The 27,477-nt window shown below is 37.2% G+C and overlaps 1 protein-coding gene and 1 long non-coding RNA gene across 3 annotated transcripts in view; both read left to right on the top strand.

Annotated features, from left to right (window-relative positions):
* LOC137643459 (uncharacterized) overlaps nt 1-2,342 on the top strand; it is a 52,195-nt gene extending 49,853 nt beyond the window's left edge. The window contains exon 2 of the long non-coding RNA XR_011044950.1: nt 1,099-2,342. This is a non-coding gene — a long non-coding RNA (uncharacterized lncRNA). The remainder of the gene's footprint in view (nt 1-1,098) is intronic.
* A 3,488-nt stretch (nt 2,343-5,830) lies between these two features.
* The window catches only part of LOC137643823 (tigger transposable element-derived protein 1-like), a 37,689-nt gene continuing 16,042 nt past the window's right edge, over nt 5,831-27,477 (top strand). Inside the window, exon 1 of one of the 2 annotated variants that reach the window (XR_011045080.1) lies at nt 5,831-5,887. The gene's annotated coding sequence lies outside the window, so the exon portion shown is untranslated. The remainder of the gene's footprint in view (nt 5,888-27,477) is intronic. The other variant, XR_011045079.1, reaches the window with a different exon arrangement.

Here is a 27,477-nt window from a genome sequence, read left to right as displayed (position 1 = left end):
GAATCGGTCTATTAGCAGCCTCCTACGTGGGACTAATTAAATTATGAACGAAGTGAATGTGATATGATTATATAAACACTCAACATATTCTCCTACACCTATTGACGCAAAGGGTCTCAGTTAGATTTTGCCAGTCGTCTCTATCTGGAGATTTTAAATGGAGACTTCTCCACTCATCATCTACTTCACGCTTCACAGTCCTCAGTCATGTAGGCCTGGGCCTTCCAAATCTTTTAGTGCCTTCAGGGGCCCAATTAAATGTTTGGTGAACTAATCTCTCTTGGGGAGTGCGAAGAGCAAGCCCAAACCATCTCCATCTATCCCTCATCATGATCTCATCCACATAAGGCACTCTAGGAGTTTCTCTTATAGTTCCATATCTAATAGAAATAGACATTTGCCGTTTATAAGTTATTTCACTTAGCTATCCACAATAAATTTTTCTGGTATGTTAGGAAAATATGGATTGTGATCACACTCCGTAAATAATGAGGCAGTAGTTACATAATAATGTGTCAATTGTAGACTTCTTTAGCTTTAATTGTTTCTACGAGTCTTACATATTTTGAAAATAATATTTCCACAATTTTCAATCTTTAATACTAAAGGCCATATTAACATCGTTATTTATCCTTCACTTGCCAAATATATGATGTGATGAGTTTGGCACAACCTCTTACTTAATGGTCTTATTTTGGGGTGTTTTTTCTTAATAGCGTAGAAAACCTCAGTTAATTTTAACTTATTATTTTCATAGTCATATGGATGTTTTTTAGAGCTATTTTATACCTTATGGTAAAAAGGGTGTCATTAATAAGTGTTATAGTAAACATTTTGAGTTTTATGCATTTTGACTTTCACTGCTCACGTTACCTAGAATGTCACAAAATACTTTGCTTTTGTGAACTAGGCTTTTGTGTCAAATATGGCTATATAATAAAATAGACATTAATCTAAAATATTTGGAGTTATACTAATTGCATTCATCCATTATTTTGTTTAACTTACATGAAGCAATCTCTTTTTACTTAGTGATGTTTAGATTAGTATTTTGATAATAGATTTTAATTAACCCTGTGTTTACATCTTCTGTTGCAGAAAGTGGCGCGAGGGATATTTGATTGCCAAAGGAGCCCTAAGGATCAGTGTCTGTTAGTTTCCAGAAGAAATAAGAATAAATTGATTTTGAAGAATGACATCAAACCTTCAAGTTAGAAAAATAATACAACAGTTACTTCGGATTCATATTTAAAGTAACTGATTTTCAGTGGAATTTCTTATATATAAATTCAATTTCTTTTTTAATTGCTATGCTATATTAGAAAATTCTTTGAGGCAAGGAAAATAAAGCACATACTTTTAATTATTAAAAACTAAAGCGTAGCTCTAATTCATAAGTCTACTATGAAACTCTAAAATGTTATCTGTGTGGTTTCATTGTAAATGTAACTTCAGCTTCACCCTGTTATTTGGTGGCACCAAGGATACGAAAGTAGCCTACCAAGTGATTAGTGAAGCGTTTAAAATTCCTCCAGTGAAATCCTAAATATGCTCCAGGTAAAATAGAAAAATAGAAGCCTTTGCATTGTGATTATGCTTTAAAATATTCTTATTTTCTCAATCGATAATAAGTATTTATAGGCCAACTGATGGATAACAACAAACGTATTTCAATATAGTAATTTTTGTGTCACCCTGTTTCAGGAGAACTTATAGATCTTCAAGTGTTTTATTTTAGTTCCTTATCAATAACAGCTATATTTAAGAGGAAGCTCGGCTATTTTGTTAGTTGAAAATAATTCATATATTACACCTTTGATAGTGGTTTAGGGAAATTTCTGTAAAACCTGATTTTAAAAACATGATGAGAAACCAATAGGTTTTAACATCATCAAGCATATACTTCCAGAACACCCTGTACGCATTTGGTATGTTTTCTATGATGGCCAATGCAAATGCAAATTACACAGAGTTAAATTTTTGTAATAATCAAATTATATAGAAGTGAAGAGTCAACTGATTTTACAATATCAGAATAATAAATATTTAAGTTTTGCTGTAATTCATAAGACTATTGTAAAACAATAAAATGCTATCTGTGAGGTTTCCTACTAGATATAACTTGTGCGACACCCTGTTATTTGGTGGCACCAAGGATACTGGAGTAGCCGACCAAGTGATAAGTAAAGCGTTTAAATTTCCTCCAGTTAAATCTAGTATATGCTTTCATGTATACCGGAAGCATTTCTATTATAAATGAGTTATAAAATATCTTATTTTCTTGAATGATGATAAGTTTTTATAGATCAACTGATGAATAACTATAAACGTGCTGCAATGGAGTAGTTTTTGTATCACCTGGTTTTGGGCCACTGTGCATATCTTCAAACATTGCATTTTTAGTTCTGTAATAACTACAGTTATATTCTAAAAGAAACTCAGATATTTTGGAAATTGAAAATAATTCTTATATTACACATTTGACTGTGGTTTAGGTAGATATGCAAAGCCTGAATATGAAAACATGATAAGCCTAGAAATTTTAATGAACACCATCAGGTACATGCTTTTAGGCCCTGTACGTACTTGGTACGTTTTCTATGTTTTCCACTCTTTTGTTTGAATGGCCACGGATGTTAAAACACCTCCCATTCTAGATAGTATGATAATTTCCATCAAAGATTAATTGCTATCTAAGAATCGGCTGAGAAATTTAAGGTAGCATGTAATACGAAAGTTGAATTGTATTCATTTCTAAAGTAACCAGTTTGCTGTGGAAGTCAATGTTAATGCATTTAAATTTTCATTTTGTGTTATCCTGTACTAGATAGTTTTAGAGGCAAGGAAAGCACATACTTTTACACTGTCTAGAATTATTATAATTATAAAATTTATTAGAAGAGAAGCAACCAAATCACATCATAATGACGTGATATTAAAAGCTAAAGTTTTACTCTAATGCATTAGTCTAATACGAACCTATAAAATGCTATTTATGATGATTCTTTTATACAGATAACTTCTGCTTCACTCTGTTATGCAGTTGTGCGAAGGATGCAAAAGTACTGAGTACTCAGACTTACAAATACTTTCAGTTAAATCCTAAGTATGATAATTGTAATACCAGAAGCCTCTCAGATACGATCATGATATAGATTGTTATATTTTCATTGATAGTCAGATTTTTATCGAGTAATTGACGGATAACTACAATTGTGCTACATTAGTGTAGTTTTTTGTATCTCCCTGTTTGATGGTAATTTGTCAGGTATTCAAACGTTACCATTTTTAGTTTTGTAATAATTAGAGCTATATTCAAAAGGAAAGTCAGCTATTTTGGTAATTAGAAATATTTTTTACATTACACATATCACAGTGGTTTAGGTGGATTTCTACAGGGTGCAAATATAAAGACATGCTGAGAAGCTAATATTTTTTGATGAACGTCATCCGATATATACTTTTAGGACACCCTGTATACCCAGTGCTTTATTTGAATGGCCAAGGTGCTCTAAATACCGCACTTTTCGTTTTGTATGGTAAATTCTAGTTATGAATAAGGCTTAATATTTTTATATTGAAAAATGATTTAGAAATCCAATATATCATTACAATATGAAGGCTATTCTTATCTAAAAAAGAAATTGGTTTGTAGAATACTAAAAAGGAATTTTCCGTCTTCATTTTGGGGTACCCTGTATTAGGCGTTTTCATTCTGTGGTACCCTGTATGAGAAGAGTATTTGGCAGTTGCAAGGATCACAGAGCACATGTTTTTACACTGAGTAATATTTATAATTTCCAAATCTAATGGAAGGGAAGACGTCAGCTGTCTTATCAATATCACGATAATAAATACTAAAGCTTTACCCTAATTTGTAGGTCTGCTATGAAACGATAAGGGGCTATCTGCCAAATTTCATATATACGAATAACTTCTGCTTCACCCTGTAGTGTGATGGCGCCAAGGAGACTGAAGTGCCAGGTGATTGGGGATTTTATGGTTTTAAACTCCTCCAACTTTATCCTAAATATTGTTTCAGGTATATCAGAAGCCTTTCTAATGTGATTGTGTTATAGAATAATGTTATTTTCTCATATCGATAATAAGTTTTATAGGCAAACTGCTGAATAACTTCAAACGTGCTGAAATGAATTAGTTTTTTGCATCACCCTGGTATTGGGGGGGGGGGGAGTGGGGGTGACCGTACATATCTTCAAATATTCCCATTTTAGAACTGTATTAATTACAGTTATATTTAAAACGAAGCTCAGCTATTTCTTTAATGGAACCTAATTCTTATAAAACACCAATTACAGTGGTTTAGGGGGATTTGTACAAAGGTATTAGTGAATAGCACCTATATTTAAACGAGTCTCCATGTATTATATTCTTTTGGGACAACCTCTACGTACTTGGTACGTTTTCTTTGATTCCCAGTGGGTTTTCTTAGTGACCAAGGAGCTTAAAACCTTATGTTTTGCATTTAGTATATTCATTTCCGACTAGATATGGAGATTAATTAATATCAAAGAATGATCTGAGAAATTCAAGATAGTATCATAATACTAATGTTGATTCATACTAATATTTAAAGTGACGGGTTTGCATTAGAAGTCAATTTTATTGAATATTCCATATCCAATTTTCATGTTGTGTTACCCTGTATTTAAGGAATTTTCGTAGAGGCAAGGAATTTGGAACACAGTTTTACACTGTGTACAATTATTGCAATTATCAAATGTAATAGACGAGAAGATACTTGAGTGACTTCAAAGTATCGTGATTTGAATATCAAACTATTCCTCATATTCAGAAGTCTAATATGAGACAGGAAAAGCTCTATGTGAGGATTCCTTTCTACAGAGAACTTCTGTATCGCCCTGTCAGAATGCACCAATGATGAGCATTTGATTTTGCTTATCTTTAAGAATCATCAAATATAGTATTCAATACACTTGTAGGAATACCAAAGGCCTCTCAAATAAGATTTCTATTCCAGATTAGGTAAATTTATCTCTCGACAATATGATTTTTACTAATTTTTGCACCACCCTGTTCTGTGGGTAATTGACATCAGATATTCAAACAGACCATGCTTTTAGTTACTGATTATAGTTAAAACCAATTGGAAGTTTAGTTGGTGTGTTAAATGGAGATTAATTCGAAATTATGTATACGATGGTGATTGGGTTTTTGAAAAGGTGAGAAGTCAAAACATTTTACTATATCTTCGTTGGAATGTCATTTTGGAACACCCTGTGTTCGGCAGTCGGTATGTTTACTTTGATTCTCTTGCACTTGAGTGCGAGTATCCTTAGCCTTAGTAGTATGTCACCATGTATGGAGATGAATTGCCTGTCTGGAATACATTCTGAATTCATTAGACTTAAGTTTATCAAGAATTTATTAAAGCCAAATACGATAACCTTTTTTTTTTTTTTTTTTTTTTTTTTGTAAATAACATGTGCATTATGTTAATTTTTTTCCAAGAAATAGTTATCTAGTACTTAGTCTAATTTTAGTTGAATACCTATAATTATGTTGACCAAATTGTGTGAGCAGGCGTTATTTGTTTTTGTGATTTAATAATGATATACAATGGATAATAGGATTAGTTCAGATGTTGTGACAATCGTCACTTTAGAATGCCAGTGACTTGGGATATTTTTTACGTCACCCTGTATATGTTTAGGGCGGTGATTGGTACGAACCTTCAAGTTTTTTCAACAGATGGCAGCATCTATTCCAAAAGGATTCTAGAATAAAAATTATGCTCTCCTTGGCTTTCTGGGAAATTCGTGTCAGTATATGGAAGTAATAGGTTGTTCTGAAGTCATTAAGTTTTCTTGTTAGTTAAGTTTACCATGATCAAGAATATTTAAAGGTTGGTGGTTTTTAATATCAATATGCATAGCTATTATGTGTTCTTGATTGGTGGTTCAAGTGTTATCACATTATCAGTTTGTAATAGTTTTGTTTTCAGAAGTAATATAGGCTGTTTGTAAGATCGTATATGTAGAATATTTCGAGTACGATGTTCGGTACGTTAGAAAAAATGGTTTTTAAGGTTCATATTATTCTATTTTAAAGATGTTGTTATGACACCTAGCTGGTCGTGAAGGGTCGTTGCGTATATTCGTTCGAGTATCTATATGTTGTGAATTAACAATCCTTTACTTTGTACCGACCGGAATTATCAAAATGTTTAAATGGATGAAGGTTTACCATATGCATGAGTATAGATTGTTTATTCTTTTTAAAAAGTACTTTGGTGTTATTTGCTAAATAATTGCGTAATTAGCCTTGTTAAATGAAAACTTCAACCCATTTTATTAGCTCGAGTGACTACTGTATTTTCTTTTCAGAATTAGTGTTGTAAACTATTTAGTTTGGTGATAAGTGAATTGGAACTTTAATTACCCACTGAAATTATTAAAGAAATCTCGCTTTTCCTGAGAATAGGCCTATTTGGCAGAAGTTAGTCTAATGGGACAATTTATAGAAATAGCAATTTAATAGACTTAAGATTGTTGAAATTTTACGGTACCGATTTGTTAATATTTTGTAAGATATTGTTATCTTTGTAGCTTGGAAACATTAAATTATTCCTGATTTAAGCACGGACTGAATCTTCTCTTTTGCGTAATTGTTAGATTAAGGTGGGACTACAGATTTTTGTTCATGAGAAGGTCAGACCCCATTGATTAGTTATTTATGGTCGAACTAACCTTCTTCACCATTACCCCTACAATAAGGGGTCAGTTAATTAGGCATGGTTTATTTTTTGGCAGAAGACTTTAACGATACAGTGCCAGTTATCAACTGCTGCTATTGGCCTTGCCTTTTGACTTAATAGTCCAACTATAAGGCAACAATTTCCAGATATGTCACATAGTAGCTTTGTCTTTTGCAAAAAAGCAACACTGAAAGATAGAAGCTGTCCTTTGTTGCCCTCTATGACACGTACGGTGGTATTGTCTTTCAAACCCCTACCACGGGTAATCATGGTCAAACATTGGTCTCAAAATAACTTAATTGGTGGCCTGATTTTAAAAACTCCTGTTTAATTTGGTTCAACTAGGTTCAACTATTCTTTAACTTGTAAAAGTTTTTATGTAAGAATGTTTTTCCTCCGCCACATTTCTGAAAATGTTTTGCCGATAAATTATTAAAGTAAAGGTCTTGAGCAGTGGCTCTTGAACTGGGATAAATACCCCAGTGAGGGTAATAAACCCGTTTCAGGGGGTAACAGGGGGCTAAATGAATAGCTCCTCTGTGTGATAAAATACAGTAAATATATAAAGCATTATAATTTAATGAGGGAATAATGATTTAATGAGGGGATAATATTTTAATGAGGGAATTGATTAATGTTACAGAAGTGAATAGACAAACTTGCATCCTAATTATGCAAATTTTAATTATTAATTTTCATAAATTATGAAAGATATGCCATGGCAAATCTTTCAAACACTATAACCAGATGAAAGAATTTGATGCTTATATGCGATATGCATTTACCTTTACAGACCTCTCAGTGATATTTTATTAAAAGGTCAAACTTTACCATGTTTCCGAGTAATAATACTGCCTTCACTTCTTTAATTTCTATTGACAAAGAAATAAGACTTTTAATTCAAATTTGTTATAACAGGATCAAAGATTAAAATTTTTTATTTATTTTTTTTTATTTTTTTTTGTCAAAGGGTTTTTTATATCGTATCACTGAATTTTATTAAAAGATAAAATTAATATCTTGCATATAAAATGCAACATATGAATTCCAATAATTTCTATTGATTATATTGTAGCTTCTCATAACTGAGGAGTAATGGCGTAAGAGTAATGGAGATTTATCGCACCTGCCAGGGGTAAAGATTCCAAATAGATTTAGAGAACCACTAGTCTAGAGAGTATAGGTACCACTTCTAGACCTAGATGAGAGACAAATTCATTCTGGTATCATTCACGTGAAACCAGGACGTCTGCTCCTTTTATACCCCCATGAAGATATAAAAGTAGGTGTTAAAACTATACGAAATTAAAGTATCAATATCCATGCATTCATAAACATAGGTGTTAAATTTACATGTTAAACTGTCAAGCTAATCAAACTAAGTGATTAACTTTGATTTATTTACATTAACAGTAATCTATTTTACTCTCGCATGATTAAGAGTAACTTATCTGTTTAAATTCCTTTTATTTTGTCGTCAAAGTAACGTGACCTTTTGGTATAGACAAGGAATCGCTTAAACTTGATTCTCGCTGTAATTAATTCTTCAGTATCACCAGTACAAGTAATAGTTTAATATGATTAAAATCAAACTTAAGTTTTCCTGGTTTTCTCCAGAGGTATATGCAAGTACGACAGTCTTACATATTTTTATTTTTGATTCGGAGGACACTCGAATTTTTCAGAACTATATTTTGTGTAGTTAAGCTAGGCATAAGAGCCATTTCATTTACAAGTGTCAATGTTATGAAAATCTTATAAGAGTAGTTTACTTTTCTTATTCTCAAATAGAAGAAAATGTTAGCACATACTCGTATGATATTAATAGCCAGTAGTTTTTCTTTTACAAACTATAGGAATACAAATTAATATTTTCAGCTTTGACTTCATACGAGGTTTTTCAACCTCATTAACTATTATTTGAGTTATCGTGTTCCAAAGTATGTCCAGATCATCGGGTAATTGCCAATAATTGCGAAAAGTTGTATGAAATTTCTAATACCAATATTGACTAGATTTCATTGGGTTTGTAAGTTTTAACTTTTAAGATTACTAGAAAAATATACCGGTTTCTATTTAAATCTAATTATAAATCTCACTTGCTATTAGCAATCTCGAAAAGGATTATTATGAGTGACAACTAGAAAATTCAGTTGAAATATATTTTTTCTTCAGAGTACCTCATCCACTAAAATTTTCAGAATGCATACCCTCTTTGTTTTATGCATCTCATATCATTAGATGACATTTTATCATAATTAAGGGTTGGCTCATGGGATAAAATTAGGCTTACGGCAATTCTAATATATAGATGGTGTTGATCTACACGGGTAAATAACCACAGAATTAGTAGAATATTTTAAAATCTAGTCTTCTTTGGAGGAAAATACTGTCTGTTATCTCACACTCACTATTATGTCAAAAGCACAAGTTTATAGTAAGATCTCTTGTTCTTTTTTCATTTAAATGTTAATCATAGGAAATGGTGAAATTGTTTCTCCTTCTGATTGCAATAACTATAGGGATACTGACTACAATAACATTAGGGAGTAGTTTGTTTTTGTTTCTCCTACTGATTGCAATAACTATAGGGATACTGACTGCAATAACAATAGGGAGTAGTTTGATTTTTTTTCCCCTACTTATTGAAGTAACCATAGATATAACGGTTGCAATAACTTAAGGGAGTGGTTTAAATCTCTCCTACTGATTGCAATAACCACAGGGAGTAGTTTGTTTCTCCTACTGACTGCAATCATCATAGGTAATGGTTTGTTTCAGATTATTTTATTGATTGCTATAACTAAACTATTTGTTTCTCTTATTGATTGCAATAACCACATGGTGTAGTTTAATTTTCTCCTACTTATTGCTATAATCATAAGGGAGAGGTTTAAATCGGTTACTCCCGATTGCTATAACCATAGGGAGTAGTTTTAATTGTTTCTGACTGCTTGCAATAATCATTAGGGAATTGTTTTGTTTTCCTACTGATTGCAAAAACCATTAGGGAGAGGTTTGACTGTTCTCCTAATAATTACATTAACATAGTGAGTATTTTTTCATTGAAATGAGGGAGTAGTTTTTATTGAAATGACCATTAGGGAGTAGTTTCCGTTTTTTCTACTGTTTGCAATCGCCATAAGGAAATAATGGTTTAATTCCTTCTCCTACTGATTGCAATAATCATATAGTGGTTTAATTTTGCGATCCCCTACTGATTGCAATCGCCATACGGAGTGGTTTAATTTTTTTCTTACTGATTGCAATCTTCATAGGGAGTGGTTTAATTCTGTATAAACTACTGATTGCAATCTCCATAGGGAGTGGTTCAGTCATGTTTCTCCTACTGATTGCAATCACCATAATCATTTAATTCTCTCCCCAACTGATTGCAATCACCATAGGGAGTGGTTTAATTATGTTTCTACTGATTACAGTCACCATAGGGAGTGGTTTAATTATGTTTCTACTGATTACAGTCAACAGAAGAAGTAGTTTGATTTTCTTACCGATTGCAACCGCCATAGTGTTTTAATTCTCTCCCACTGATTGCAATATCCTTGGGGAGTAGTTGGTTTCTCACGCTGATTTCAATCGGCAAAGGAAATAGTTTATTTTTTTTCTCCTACGAATTGCAAGAACAAAAAGGAGTGTTTAAATTATCTTTTTATTAATTGAAATAACAATGGAGAAATGGTAAAATATTCCTTTTACTGATAGCCATGGTTTAAGGTTTTTTTTTTTTCTGAATCGGGTTGTGAGCAAATCGTACGGAATCTGGTAATTGCTTGGACCTATTACACACTAATTCTTCTGGTTAATAAAGCTAGCAAGTCTGGTCCTCCAGTTAGGATGACTGATCATGACTTTGTCAATTGATAATCAAGACCGAATATCCTGTTCTTAATGTCTCACTCGTGTAAAGTACTGGCATCTAGCTATTTTTGCACTTAATGTTTACAATTGTATGAACTACTATGAGATTCAGGGCCTCTGTAACACGGTTTTTTGGACTTTGCTCCTTATCAAAGCATCGGGTGTAGCTGAAAGTTAACATATGTATATTTTACAACCTCACACAAATTTTGTCAGCATTATCAATAACCTAAACCCGATGGTTTTAATTTTTATAGAGTAAAAATGATCCAGCCGACGCCATGGCCAGTGATACCGAGCCAAGAGTCGAAAACATTCATTACGTAAGCAATGTAAACATCTTTGGAAAAAATTTTGCCCCGCCCATCCACCAGACACCCATTCACCTTCTTCCATCTGCTCTGAAACCCATAACAGTCAAGAATGGCTAACAGGATTTGGAATTGCCCCCGTGGTTGCAAACCTGCATTTGTCTTACGACTTGTAACTTTATACAGTCACGAGAAGGCCCTTGGCCATATCTATTATAGCCTGAATAGGTAATTATTCAGTTTCTAGTTTAAATCCAATGTTTATGGTCTGATTTGTATTTAGCGTGACATGATTATAATACTTGTAATGTCATTCAGGCTTTTGAACATTTCCATTAACTATTCACTATGCTATTCACTATGCCACCAAGAGAGAGAGAGAGAGAGAGAGAGAGAGAGAGAGAGAGAGAGAGAGAGAGAGAGAGATTGTATGTAAACAGTCTTTATATAACTTTTTTTGTTAAAATAAGATTTTTGTGCTAAAATCTCCATCAGACCAACGGATCATCCGATATAATTTTTTTTCTTCTTCTTAGGCCGTAAGAACGTGCTGGCTATGTTTTGGGCATGACTGCATTTTGTAAATAAATCATGAATAGTTTTAGGAGTTTTATTTGTACATCTAATGGGAATCTATAGAAGTAAAGTGAACATAATTCATTTATCCTTTAAAATATTTACTACATGTAGCAAAACAAATCGTAGTAAAGATGATAATGCAATGAAGGAATGATACCATATTTTATCTTTAGCTTCAACGTCGGCAATAACATACCCAGTTGCCATAATTTGTCAGCTTAATGAAATAACCGATCATCTAATGTTAAACTTAATTTCTGAGGAGGCCATGGCTTATTGCACAGTGAAAAAACATGACAAAGACTTTATGAATGTCGGAACAATACATAGATGTGGGTGGGGTATCAGTGCTGGCGTAGTAATACTACTGTAGCAGTACTGCCGCAACAGTAGTATGCATGAATTAAACGTATAGGCCAACTGTTGGGATCATTGAGGATCATTTATCGCTTCTTACAACTACTCGAGAAATGAGTTTTTATAGCCAGAATTTGAATTTTCTGATCCAACAATGCCCATGATAGCCTTCAGTGTTATCCTGATTCATAACGAGGCCAAAGTGGGTGGAGTCTCATGAAGTCATCATTCTGACGATAATTATTGGTGAAGGTTTAAAGCGAAAATACGGTACCGGCTACCTTTTTTTTTTACAGTAAATAGGTAGGTAGAGAGACAATGAATAAAAATTGCTTGACATTGGATATAGCAGTTATCAAATCAAGCTGGTCTACTACGTTTTTGAAAATTACCAACTATTCCATACACTTTGTCAATCTGATTGTGACCTATAAAGTAGACTGTAATTTCTTAGGAAACTTATTTTGGGAGTTAGACAAATAATCGAAGTGTTTTTGTATTTATTAACATATTTTGTTCGTTTGTTCATTATGACAATTCTCAGTGGAGAGGTTTCAGAGTTCATAAAGGTGTACTGCTTTGCTTTTATTTACACTTTTGTGTTATTGTTGGCAGAGGTATAGCCTTCGTTACGTATAACCAATCATCGATCGAGAAAGAGAGAAGAAATGCCGTCATAAGTTACGTAACGAGTGCTTTCGAAACCTTTTCTCTGAGTAAGTTGGCCCGTCTTCAAAAATCGTCACTTTTACTTAATAAAGTACCAAATTTATTCAACCTACGTAATGCAGAATATAGTCAAAATTTATGTGTAGATATAATGTGCATTCTGAATAAGCGTTATATTTATGAAATTCATAGAAAAAAAGTTATTGCGAAAAAACCGTGTTACAGGGGCCCTGAATCTCATAGTAGTTGATCCCATTGTTCTCGTGACCGAGTTTCGTAAACCTAAAACTTGGTTTGCAATTTTTTTTTTTTTTTTTTTTTTATAATGGAAGGCTCCTATTTTCCGATTTATAAATCCCTTATCTCCGTAATATTTACTATAGCTTTATTGGAGATTACTTGACCTTAGATACTCTTATGTAACTTAAGACTGATGACGTGAGCATTGATAGTGGTAAACTTTAGGAGGTGTTTAATAGAAAATAAAAATTTGGGAAGAATTCGGTTTTATTTAATATGCCATGTATAGGCTATGTCTAGTGTTAGCCGAATAGCAAAGGTGTATTAAAACAAAACTTAAGTTTGATTGGGAGATTTTGATAGGCATAAAATGATAGCTTTAGTTCTTGCATACATATTTTCTCTAGATTATAATAAACCCTTTTTTAGCTATTAAGAAAACTTCCAGCAAGGTAGTTTTGTTTATAGTATTGTTCCTTAGTGTCCGAAGAACACGTTCCTGCAAGTTTAAGCTCTAAAGTTTAGAAAAAAAGGAAACAGTAATAGTTCTCCTTTTGCAAAATGACCAAATTAATGTATATTTTATTCTCGTCTAAATTTAATTTCGTTCGTTTTAAGATAATCAATGAGTAATTAAAAAAAAAAATAAAGTAGAAGGGTTGAAGCCAAAATATCCCCAGCTCCAAGGAAAGGGAATTCAAATTGAAGGAATTATTTTTTATTAAAAATTGGTGCCTGACTATCCTTTAACTGATTTACAGCAGAATTGGCTTCTCTTTGGATTGCTAAGATTTGTTCGGAATAACACGGGGTGTTCTACAACGAAGGAAGTTCCCTAAAAACTAAGTGAAATGCTGGTTTATTGAACTAATAATCGATTAAGTAGTGGGTGGACCTTCTTGACAACAGACAGGCGTTTTTCTTTTTGTATATTGCCTGGCCTTTACGGTCAGACACGGGCACTTGCTCACTTGCGTTGTTTTTTTTTTTTTTTTTGAGGGGGGGGGGGGAGGCGGGAGGACGGGATTATAGGTAATTTAGGTAATGGGATAATCTGCAACTTCTATTTGTAAGTGGTTTGGTAAAGGATGTGGGTTAAGGATGATCAGCAACTTTTATTGACAAGTGATTTAGGATAGAATGTGTCAAGGATAATCAGCAGCTTGCTTTTATTATTTTTGAGGCACCCCAGCCTCTTTTTGGTCAAAGGAAATGAAGGTGGTGACGGAGACGGAGGGGAGGAGGCATCCTCCCTAAAAGAACCCACAGGCTCCCGTCATTTAGTTGGAGAAAGAAAGGTACAGCAGTAAATCCCAATGAGTAGAAGGGCTCGGAAGGACTTTGGAATGGTTTAGATATATTAGTATAGAGGAAGTAAAAAACTTAGTAGACAGGTGTTAGGTTTAAGTTTCAGAATCTCTGTTAAATGTTGTGGGGTGGGGGGAATGTCATTTTGATTCAGTTTCTCTTGCATGAAATTGAAATATTGAGGTAAATTGTACTATGGAATCAAGAATTAGGTGACAATAATTTTAAAAGTCATTATCGTATAGAAGAAAATTAACTATTTATTGCATAGAAAGTTTTTACTCTTAATGTATGGTGAAAATAAAATATAGTGTTTTAAGGGTGTTTAATATTCGCCCCTTCACGGTTCGGATTGAAGAATATTCCGAAGCAATTCTTTAGTGACAGATTAGACTTTCTCAAGTTTGGGAAACTTTTGTTTATTTATTATGGTTAACTGATATTGCATCGAAGATTTGACAAAGTAATATGCAGCCCTACTATCAGTGGTTTAGGAACTTCGATTGTAAAAGATTGCTGTAATCAGCGTTAGGGTAAAATTATATGTCTTGAGGTGTGTGTGTGTGTGTGTGTGTGTGTGTGTGAGAAACTGCCATAATTCCGTTCATATATTATAGATAGTTAATCTCTCCAAATTAGAAAAACCCACTGTTCACAGAAGATGCTTCATGACTGTACAAATTAGAAGTCTTGAGAATTTGTACAAACTAAATTTTTGGGCTCAAGCCATGTCATCCTGATGGAAGTTCCTTAAAGTAGCTGCCTAAGGGATATATGTACTACAGTGATAATCCCAGAGAATATTACCTTTAGATATCCAGAATTCTAACTCCTGGCGCTAATATCCTTAAATTGTCTGTCGAGGATATCGCATAATATCAGAGGACGTATTCTTGACACGGCACATAGCAATCTGCACCCCTAATAGCATTTACGCTTCGAGGGGGTGTGGCAGAATAGAAAGGGAGCCGTATCAAGGTTACCCCCGTTCTCGTACTACTATTGAGTATGACAACAGAGCCATCTCCAAGATGGCGGACATTCCTTATTTTGTATCGATTTTGCTCGGTGGTATTCCCTGTTGATCTAACTTTTTCAATTGTTTTGCAAGGATTATAATTATGCTTTCTCCATCTTCTTCCGCCTCTGGAAAGTTGAGTATCGAGTCCTTACAATGAGTATATTTTCACAGTGAAATTAGAGTAATATATTGTTCCTAGGAGCTAGGCCTGTTACTGGAGTCACCATGGGCGCTGTCGTTTGTTAGGCATGTGTTATTTAGTTAGCAGAACGACTTTCTGGTTTTAAATAGCATTAATTATCTTAATTATATATCTATTTAGGCAAATTATTCTTGTGAAGATATTGATAATGTGCATAAATTCCTTTTCCGTGTCGATCGTATAGTTATAGTTTCGGTGAGTTGGGTAACAGAGATCTCGACTCGCCTAGGTAACCTAACCTAGGCGTTTTATTATACGTTCAGACATTTCCCCGGTTACCCGCGTGTATAGTTTTTCAATTCAAGTGGAGACTGATACCTCATGGAACTATATGAAACATTACAAGTCTCCATGGAAATTTAAGGGTAATCTCTCTTTCCCTCTAGTGTAGCTTCAGGCTACAACCTTAGTGGTCGTGCCCTGAATTTTATTCAGACATGACTAGCCTAGGGTTTTTCTGTCTCTTCCCTTAACCGCAGGTTGTGGTATACCAGCAGGTTTTGAGATTTAGTCAGAATCTCAAGAGTATTTAGTCTTGTCAGCAACCTGCCGGCAGGGTGAATAGGTTGTAGGATACCATCATCCCCCTGCTGGCTAGGCTCCCTAGCCGCACTTGAAGTAGTGGTAGGATACCATCTTCTCCTTGCGGTCTACAAGACTAGTCCTGTGCTCACAGTCCCCTAGGCTGAAGAGTAGTATTCTTCTTTTGCCTAGGATGGCAGCGGCACTGGAACTCTGTTTCTCCCTTGTTGAGAGGAGGCGGCGATGCTGTCGTCCCCTTAACTGTATTGGCAATCTCTGGGTTGAGGAACTGAGTCTCTCCCGTCACCCAGGATACTGCCGATACTGAAACTGAGTTTCTTTAAGGTGTGGTAGGAATGACAACTTTGCCAGTTCCTTCCACACCCTATACAGGACCCTGTTCCTTCCCCTCTGTCCACATTTTGATGGCCGAGCCATTGTCTTTCACTGGGCCGGCGTCCTGCAACCTTACCGTTGACGGTGGGTTGCCGAAGCAAGCCAGATTCCCTCTCTACGACCTCTGTCTGGCTGCCGGTAGCTATGTTAGCTGCAGGCAGCCATGACAACTGTCGGCGGCCATGTTGAAAGTCGGTGACCATATGTTTTTCAACTGCCGGCGGCAATGATGCTGCTGGCGGCAATGCATACTGCCGGTAGCCACATCTTCTGTCGGCAACTATGGTCTCTGCCGGTGGCTGGCGATTGCCAGCAGCCAAAATGGCTGCTGGCGGCTGCCGGCAGCCATGATGGCTGTGAGTGGGAAGTCCCTTCTGTCCCCAAGGTTCTTCAGTTCTCCCTTGGACTGCTAACCACAGGTTCTGTTGCTGGAGTACCGCCGGCCAGGCCGGCACAGATAGGTGCTGACTCGGATGGCAGCACGCCGACTGTGCTGGTACTGCCAGAGGCTAGCCGCCGCCAGTGTATCAGCGGCACCTTGCCGGCAATAGTACTGTAGCTGGATGGAAGCCTGAATGGTATTCTCCCTTTCCATTTGAACCTTCTTTCTGGAGAAAGGCAGTAAAATTAGACTTTTACTTCCTTAATTACTGTATACATACACAGTAAGGAGTAGCCTTTACTCCATGCTATCTCTATCTCTTTAAAGGAGAAACCTCTAGATCAAACTTATCCCTGAAACAACTGAGGGTGAAGCTCACCTACTTTATTCGTAGAGCGGATCCTGACAGTACTCCCGCATGTCATGATCCGAGAAAAATTGCTTCATCCCCGAACTTTTTTCAGTATATGGACTTCGAGCGACTTCGCTCATATACTGGATGGAAATCATCTAGAGTGTTCTACAAAAAATATGTTAAGCAGGTCCACGAACTGAAGCATTATGTGGTGGCGGCAGGTAGTGTTTTAAAACCTGCCGTCTAATTCTGCGATTAACAGCTAATTGACTAGGACTCTCATTCAAAGGGAGAAGGGGTCACCACTTTTAGGGTGACCTCCTTTAAATGAGTGTTACATTGGTGACACTAATTCTGTTAAAAAATCCCAGGCGTGGAATTATACAGATAGCACTAGGGCCGTGTGTACGTAGTACACATTGTCAATAGGATGTAATCGGTACAGAGATCATGAAGAGAAATTTTATTATAAAAATTTTCTTCAATCTGAGAGTGGCACTTATCATTTCTTTCCCTTTCAAGAAAGAAATATAGTCTCTGTATTCGTTACGTGTATAATTCCATTGTCATACTACATTCGTTTTACTGGTTAACTCATTTAGTCATTTATTAGGAATAAATTTCTATCAGAATGTAGTGCGTCCGAATTCGCCCGACAATTGCATGTATAAATGCCAGAGTTCTTTGACTTGCTAAAGTAAGTATTCTTCATATAGTTGTATGCTCACAAACAATAGATATGAGACACTGATATTGATTCGGCAACATATACAAACTATGAGACTGTTTGTATATTCAGTGTATACTTGTGTTTGTTCATACAATATATGTTAACCTTGAGACCCCTTTCCTACTGTCTAGAATGAATCTTCCCTGTATGGGGCAGGAAGCACTAACATCGTTTATGATTAGTCATGATGACGGGTAATGGTGACGTCATTTCTCAATTGGTCCACATGACCATAGAAAGGTTATTCAAAGGTTAAGGCACTGAGGAAAATCCACAGATACACTAATACTCTGGTATGCTTCCATCAGGACGACATGGCTTGAGCCCAAAAAAACGGATTTTGAGCAAGGGAAAAATCTATTTTTGGGCGAGATGGCCATGTCGTCCTGATGGACCCACCCGTTATTTCTAAAAAAGAAAAATCTTCACAGTATCCCTCCCGAAGTACTGTATTTGTAGCACCATGCTCAATGCTACAAGGAATGTCCGCCAGCTGTTGTACTACTCAATAGTAGTACGAGAACGGGGATAACCTTGATACGGCTCCCCTTCTATTCTGCCACACCCCCTCGAAGCGTAAACACTATTAGGGGTGCAGATTGCTATGTGCCGTGTCAAGAATACGTCCTCTGATATTATGTGATATCCTTGAGAGAAAATTTAAGGATATTCGCGCCAGGAGTTAGAATTCTGGATATCTAGGTAAAATTCTCTGGGAATATCACTGTAGTACATATGTCCCTTAGGAAGCTACTTTAAGGAACTTCCATTAGGACAACATGGCCATCTCACCCAAAAATAGATTGTTCGAGATTTTTAAATGATCAAGATTGTGGGCTGAAGTTATTCAATTTTATAGTGACTTTACTATTATGTATGCTAGACTACACTATTCGGAATGTTATACTTACTATGAAAAGTAATATCGAATTAAATCTTATGTAACAATAGTCCTATTTTCTTTCATTTGGTGCTTCAACAGAGTTAGCACCTCGGTGACAAATCCATTTCAGATAACCTCTTAAAAAGATAAACTCTGCTGTATTCTATTGGTAGAACATAGACCAGGATCATGAACCACTGAGTTTCATTAAGCACTGGATCTACTGTAATAATTAAATTTTCAATTTCTTGGAAGCATTCCTGTGTGAGATATCGGGCTGCGTTGCAAATCTGATATGATCTATAAATGTAAGTCTTTGGTTTTAATGATAAGTTTCTTCTGCATTTGGCCTAAAAGAATGATCGTAACTATAAATGTTACAAGGTAACACTTGACATCTCTTTGATAATTATGAAATATTCATTATTTGACATTGAATACTTATAAGGTCTCAGATTTACCAAATGACTTGGTACGTTAAAAATTATTGAAAATTTGGAACTGTTATTAATAAAGTTTTAAAAATTTAGTAAACTTTTCATTTAATACAAGCAAAGGTTACCTTAAAAATATTTGCATTAAGAGCTCTAGAGAAAGAAAATGAACTATGACAAGACCTGTATCGGTCTCTCGTTCCAAATTGACATTGCCACTTCTAAAAACCCTGACATATTCGCCAAAAATAGTTTTAATTCCATAACAATGATGAGAAACTCAATTCAACCTTCTATTTACTAAGTCATGTCAATGGTGACCAAATACTGTTAATGGTTTTCAATATAGGTGTACTCAAGCTGTTACTAAACCTCTTTTATTTCCTTCTATTAACGGTTTACTAAGGCTTTTCATAATTTTTTGTTCTTACTTTTACTTTTACAGGTTTATTTCTCGCCCTCCATCAGACACTAAAGGTCTGTTCAGGCGGGCCTTGGTGTGTGAAAAAATAATTTCTTTCCAGTTAATATTTTGCTCTGTATCGTTATCAGTTATTTCGCTAGCATTTGTATTCAGGCTTAATAGTTTTGAGGTCACTATTACAACACTTTCTAAAAAGATAAGTCTTCAGGTTTTTCTTGAAAGCTGCCACATTATTGCTATTCATGACATCCAGTGGAAGGTCGTTAAAGAGTCTCGGTGCAGCATAACTGAACGTTCTTCCTCCTATTGCATGATTCACACTATTTTCGAATAGTCTATGTGGGTCATCAGCATGTCTAACTCTTACAGCGGCACTGGTAGCTTCAGGGTAGGGGACCAAGCAATCACGAAGATATTTAGGCTTATCACTTGTAACTGCTTTGAGAGTCAACAAGCAAATTTTAAATTCAATTCTAGCCTTATCATGTAACCAATGTAGATCGATCAATGCAGGAGTTATTCTCTCCCTTAGTTTAATGCCTTTTATCAGTCTAGCCGCCCGGTTTTGCACATTTTGAAGCTTTCTTAGTAGTGTATTGGGCAATATGTAGTACAGAGAATTGCAATAATCAAGCCTTGATATTACATGACTCGTCACTAAAATTTTTGTACTGCCCTCTGTTAAATATTTTCTAATAAACGCTATGTTTCTCAGGTGATAGTTACACACTTTCACTGTGTTCACAATTTGGTCCCTCATTGACAAATTACAATCTATCGGTACACCCAAATTTTTCACAACAGGCACAATCCCAACATCAGCATCACCAATATTTATACTTCGAATTAACTGGTAATTCTTCCAAGCCACCTTTGTGCCAAAAAACATACATTCTCTTTAATCATCATTTAATTTGAGCTTTTTCCTCTGCATCCATGTTTTTATTTCAGTCATTATCTCTTCAATTTTCTTCTCTGTATCTATTGTTGTTGAAATTGAGAGGTAAAACTGAGTATCATCTGCATATAGTTTAAAGCCCACTTTTTGTTTTTTCAAGATGTGTGACAGCTCGATAGTATATATGTTAAACAAGATAGGGCCCAGAACACTACCCTGTGGTACACCCTTCATAAGAATTCTCTCATTGGATCGGTTTCCAGAAACTTCTACAATAGTCTTCCTGTTCACTAAGTAACTTCGCAAAATTTTCAGTGCTTCCTCAGTCACTCCAATAGACTTTAAGTCGTCAAGTAAGTACTCGTGCACAACAGTGTCAAAAGCAGCACTAAGATTTAACATAATGAAAATTCCAAACTTTCCCTCATCAAGAAGACCTATCATATCATTCATTATTGAGCATAAGGTAGTTTCTGTAGAATGATTAGCTCTGTAGGCCGATTGATTTTCCGGGAATACCTCTAACTCGTCAATATGCGCCCATGATTGCTCACTTATGACTTTTTCAATAAGCTTTGACATGTAGGATAAATTTGAAATGGACCTATATGAATTTAGCTCGTTTACATCACCTTTTCCTTTGTAAATTGGTTTGATCAACGCAGTTTTTTCACAGCTAGGAAAACAGGATTGTGATATACTTAGGTTAATTATGTTCAGGTAAATATTATATAAAACTTGCTTGTTTAGAGCTTCACTTATTAAACTGTTTGGGAAAGGGTCGTTTCCACAATATGTATGCTTCATCTCTCTCATAACCTTTAACAAGTCGCACATATTTATTTCCTTAAATTTGATTAACTTCTTCCCCTCCTTCACTGGCATAGCTGATTGTCCTTCCAAGTGATTTTGGGGGAAGCCTCTATAGATTTTATCAATTTTTCCATTGACGAATACAGCAAATCTCTCTGCACAAACATTGTCAGGCAAGACATATTTTTTCTTTAATCCCATCAAATCATCAAGGTTATTGTGAAAGTCCTTCATGTTATTGGTTTTTTTACATTCGCCGTTGTAGAATTTTCTTTTTGTTTTTTCTAACAGGATGTTATAGTCATTTCTGGCCTTATTATATAGATTTCTGGCTTGTGAGGATTTGGCTCTTTTTCCATCTACCTTCCATCTTACGTCTGTGTCTTTTTGCCTTTAATAGCTCGCTATTATACCATCTAACATTTTCGCGTACAACTATTTGTTTGTTCTTTATGGGACACATGGTATCGTACATTTTTCCAAAATTGTCGTTGTATTTCTTGATATAACACCCAACACATTCTCTGTCTACCATATGTTCACATGTGTGTTCTCACAAGACATTTGCGCTACACTAGCTTCAATAAAATTCTCAGCATCAAAATTTTCCCGTTCCCTATATGTGATACATTTTTTTTCAATACTCTGGTGAACTTTATATTACATCAAAAGTGATGAGTTTGTGTTTTTGAGATCTCAAAGTCTGGTTCCACTTCAAGGTTTTTATTAGGTCCGAGTCTTTTCCACATATGACCAAGTCGAGTGTATGACCACCTACTGACGTTGATACCGAAACACTGTTTATTAAATTAAACATCTCAAATACTTCCTTGAGTTCTTTAGTCTAATAATCCGTAGATTTTATAACCAAAGTGTTTCTTGATTTCAACTTTCTTGCATATGTGGTCTTGGTCACATTCTCTTGTTCGTAGGCTATTCCATAAGTTTCTCTTTCAGCTCAACAATTTCTTGACGCATATCAGTGTATTGAGCAGTTATCATATCCATAAAACCAGACATCTGTTGTTGTACATTTACCTTCATCTCTTCTATGTTGATGCTTAGTCTCATCATGTCTTCCTATGATTGCCTGGCCCATGAACCATTGGGATTTGCAGTCTCGACACATCTTGGACATTTATAAAAGATGTTCCTGCTTTGTAAAAGATTACTTGTGCCATCCCTTAAATTAGAGCAAGCTTCTTCATCATGGTACCATCTTCGGCATTCATCGCATTGTATCCCATCAGCGACATAGGACTCACAGTGCCCACACATGCCATGATTGCCTCCGTCATCACATTCTTCATTAGCTGCTGCCATTATATTTTCCTCTTTTCCTTCGAGTACCGTGTTGATTTCAGTCAGAAATTAAGTTTTTCTTTTCGTTTTCTAGAGAAGGGCATAGAGAGTCATTTTTCAATGACTTTTCAAGTAGCCCCGCCCCAACACAAAAATGCTGGGTCAGGCCTTTCACTACAGACCTCACATACAAGGAGACCACTGATTTTTAACACTATATTTCACTAATATCAATACTAGCAAACACCCACAAAGAGATTTTTCATAGTATAAACAACGAGATACACAATGATTCCGTTTAAAGCCAGCTTCGATACAGAGCATTAAAACACACGTCCACGCCCGTGGACGACAAACAAAGTACCATAACAAAACCCACAAAACTTTTTGAATATCTGTATCCTGAAAAGTTAGATTGCGCCGACACGACCGTGCAGTGGCTGAGATGAAGATTGTTACTAGAACACTATGGAGAATAGCAATAACCACAGAGGACAGTAGAAACGAGATTACAAAGGACAAAATATTTCATTGCCGTATTAAAGTTTTCGTAGCTTGAACAACTAGAACGCATGCAATTCCTGAAGCTAGTTTACTATGTTGAGTTTTTTGTTTTACCATTCTAGAAAGAACTAGCTAGGAGGGTAAATTTTCGTTAGTTTCTTGAAGTGTAATTCCTTACAATTTATGTAAATAGTTATAATAATTTCCCTTGCCGTTTTTAACGAGTGTGACTCTGCCTCATTCCTCTTGTAATTTTGGTGTTCCTTCAGAATCTTTATTTTTTTCCCTCCACGGATTCTTTTTAATTCAAAACCCCAATTCATACATCATTTTATACACAAAGATGTACACTAGAATTTTTTAGTTTTTAAATAGTCTATATTGTATGATCCTTTTAAAGATAACTATTCTAGTTTCAGCTAAATGTGCATGCACATAATGTTCTGTAGGCTACAGAATCAAATGTATTTTTCAAAGTTTGAATGTCAAAAATCTGTGTTAAAAAAAATTAAAAACTTTTCTCCGAAAATTCTCTTTAAGAGAAATCGTGGCTTCAGAGTTTTTGCAATGTTTAATTTAATAGACTTTAATATATGTGAGTTTTTACCGGTAATTTTACTTCGACACAGGGGATCGTAACGAGACTAATTTTTTCGATGTTATTTACTTGATAGTGGTGAAAATCCAAAATTAGTTCCACACACATATGCATATGGTACTGTACCAAATTGACAATGAACAAGACTATAACTTATTTTTTGGGCTCAAGCCATGTCGTCCTGATGGAAGTTCCTTAAAGGCAGCTTCCTAGGGTATATTACAACTACGGCGATATTCCCAGAGAATTTACCTTAAGGTACCCAGAATTCTAACTCCTGGAGCGAGTATCCCTAAAAAGACCTTAGGGATATCGTAAATATCAGCGGACGTATTCTTGACACGCCACATAGCAATCTATACCCCGAATAGAGTTAACACTTCGTAGGGGTCAAATGGCAAGAAAACGAAAACGATAAGAAAGGGGGGAGCCGTTCGTAAGGCATCTCTCCTCCCCGTTTCGTAAGCGTGCCCTGCGCCGCTCGCGGCGCCATCTGCATTCCTTTTTGCGTAGCTATACAACTCGGTGTTTTTCCCTGTGTTTCTACCAAAATCTTGGATTTACTCTCGTATTATGCTTTCTCCAACTTCTTCTGCTTCGGATAAGTTGAGTACTATTTCTTTTATGTATAAATGTAGGCTCTTGTTTAAAATTAAAGTAATTAAAAGAGTTATCTTTGATACAAGAGCTGTTGCCTGCTGGAGGCGTCATGGACGCTGTCGCTCGCTAGAATAGGATTTATTTGTTAGCAAGAGCGACGTTCCCAGCCCCCTGCGCTTTAATAATTAGCTGCTTAGCTTAATTAGGAATTCTGTTATGATGCGATAATAGTGCGCCTGGCGATAGATTTGCCTAGGCTGGCCAACACTAGTCTTCGTAGCCTAGTTGTTGGCCCTTGTACTTCCTGCATGATAATTAGTCTTCCAAGTGTGATTTTATATTGCTTAAAGCGTTAGGCAACGTTATACATATAAGCCCTTTTTCGAGTATTTTCCAAGATAGTATTGGAGTGAGTTTCGGTGATTTAGGTAATCGATTCTCTTAGTGCCTAGGCTAGGTTGTCTTAGGTCATTATAATATTATCTGTTTCCCCGTTTGCTCCCTTCTCTTCGGGGAAGGGGCAAACCCTTTCCCTCTGTTTAAGCCTTAGGCTTAACTCTAGTGGTTTGTTTGAATTAATTTTCAAATGTAACTATGCTGGAGTAGTACTGTACCTTCCTGCTCCAACTGAATTGGTTCAGAGGGGGACAGTACAGCAGTGTATTAGTCTGAGTCCGTGTTGGTCTAGCGTGGGGCAGAGTCTCCCTTGCTGCCTGACACGGGCAGAGGAGGTTTATCCTCCTTGGATCACCTTGGAGGGTTTCTGTAGTTGATCCTTTCGCTCGGTGACCCCTCAGACTTGTCCTCTTTGCTGTTCCGGGTTCGGGATATGTTCCCTTTCCGGAATAGCAATTCCTTCCTTGCCTTGGTTTTAGGGAGGCAGCCAGTAGTGCCGGCCTCCCTCCCGGGATTTCTCTGGCTGAGATGAGCTTTCTTAGTTGGGAATGATCCTTAACCAAGGCAAGGTTGGACAGGACCCTCTGTCCTTCCCTTCTATTTTTCCGTTTCCTTTGTGTCAGTCGTCTCACATCCGTACCTAGCCTAGGTTAGGATGGGGAACTGACGTGGTCCCCTGTCGGCCGGCAGAGTGTGCCGACCGGCAGAGACCCTATCTCTTGAGTGCTGCCCGGTCCTTTCTTGGTCCCTCAACCGCTGCCGTCTGTAGATTCAGTAAGCAGTGGTTAGGAAGCCTGACTTAGTGTCTCCCCTTCCTCTCGGCACTCTTTCGGGTGCCGGGCGCAGAGGTTCATAGCCTCTTAGCCCGGCACTCATTCTGTTGTCTTCTTATGTGTTGTCCTTGCCGTCTGCCGGCCTAGGGGCCGGCCGTCGGTAGGGGGTGTTCTCTAGTTCTCTTGCTGTCGGTCGGCGGTGGTTATATGCCTTTGCCGGCCGGTCTCTTTGCTCATCTGCCGGCCGCTATGAGTGGCGGCCGGCAGCCGAGCGCTACCTGGTGTGGATGCCAGCCGGCAGGGTTTGCTTACCGCTGCCGGCCGGCCTGCTACATTGCTCGGTTAGCCGGCCACTAAGAGTGATGGCCGGCAACACGGTGCTACCCGGGTGGCTACGGACCGGCAACCACTGCCAGCCGGTTCAGGCATGGGAACTGGAGTTCTCCCCAATAGGGGTGATCTGAAGTTGTATACTTGAGACCTACCTTTGGAAAAAAGGGGGTGGGGTACTGACTGGCAAGAGCCGGCCGGCACACCACCCGCATGTACTGTATCAGTTCTTTCCTGGGTGGTGTATTCTACCAAGGGAAACCATGATATAGTAGGTTACAACACTGTTTTTTTTAACTTACTTGTGTTGCCTTGTGCAATCACTTTGTGTCGCCTTACAAGGATAAAAAGAGAATTCTTTTCATCTCTAGCCAGAATGGTAAAATCTTACCTTATGTGTGAGCTACACCTAATTTCCCTCGGTAAATATGATCTCTGGTTATTCTAGCAGAGACTAACTACGTGATTTTATGGCTGGTGGGCTTCTACAGGTGATTGTGTGGGTTTAACAAGTAGGTGTCTTTCCCTTATTCTTTGTGAATGCTCATATATACATGTGAATTGAAATTCACTTGATATTCATGGAAATTTTCTTCTTTTACAGGAGGAGCATCCGAAATGTGATAGCGTTTTCTGCAATGTCCGCAGCAAGAACTTTTGCGGACATGTCTCGTGTAGGAGGCACGCGGCTTGCGCAGCCTCCAAGGATGATCATCGCTACTGGGATCCGCAGGTATGTGCAGTGTGTACTAACCTGCTATCAGAGGCTTTTGAATCCCCTAGGTCGGCGGAGTCAAGGGATGCAGCGAGGGAGAAGCTCCGTTTATGGGTAAGGGGTTTCCAGAAGAACACCACTGGACCTTATCTTCCTAATGAGAAGATGAGGGCATACCTTTTTCCCAAGGCTTCTACTGACGCTGTTGTTCCCCAGCCTCGGCCGGAGATCCCTCTCGTCCAGATCCCAGTGGAGGAGGATGTTGCGGATGCCATGCAGGACATCCAGCTGGATGACAAGATGTCTGACTTGTCCGACCGTGCGGAACAGGACCTCCTCGCAGAGGGTGAGGAGGAGGATCAAGATCCGATTGCCGTGGAGGAAGAGGTTTCCGTACCTTCAGACGTTCCGGTTCAGGCCCCTGAACCTATCCCCTCTACTTCGTCCGCTCTTCCAGCAGAGCTGGGACAGGCTCTCTCTTCCATCGTTGGTATGATACAACAGATGCAGAGGGAGAATAATCAGAAGGCCGCTGCTATGGAGCTCCAGATGCAGAAGATCACAGCATCACGTGGACCTCCAAAGAAGCTCAACGTGAAGGACCTTCCTCTCTGCTCGGATGCCAACCCGTGGAGATATGCCGAGCACATGCCGATGACGGTCGGGAAGATCGTCATGTCGGAGAAACTGGGTTCAGTTCCCCTTGAGGAGGTGGAATTCTGGCCCAGCAGAGGGGCCTACCCGGACTGTTATGTCCGTCTGAAGAAGGAGCCGGCCTCAAAGGAGGAGACGGAACCGAAGGAGGTGATCATCCTGGATCACTCCAAGGCTCAAGCTGCCTTAACATCTGCGTTGAAGGAGAGGGGGTTCTCAAACTCTAAAGTTGCTGCTTTGAGTAAGAAGCACCCCTCCTTCGTATCCTCCCCGGCTAGGGCCTTCCCCTTTATGCAGAAACAGTTCGCGGCCGTTTTGAAGGCGGTTGAAGCTGGCAAACCATGTCCATCTCTGGAGGAATGCAACCCATTGTCTTTGGCCTTGCCGTTGGATAACAAGGACTGGAAGGAGGTACACCTCACCTTCTCGGTTGGGAAGTTGGACGCCGATATCGCAGGTCAAC

This window comes from Palaemon carinicauda, chromosome 7 (genome assembly GCF_036898095.1).
Source record: "Palaemon carinicauda isolate YSFRI2023 chromosome 7, ASM3689809v2, whole genome shotgun sequence".
NCBI classification, from domain to species: domain Eukaryota; kingdom Metazoa; phylum Arthropoda; class Malacostraca; order Decapoda; family Palaemonidae; genus Palaemon; species Palaemon carinicauda.
This window is presented reverse-complemented; position numbering and strand designations above follow the sequence as displayed.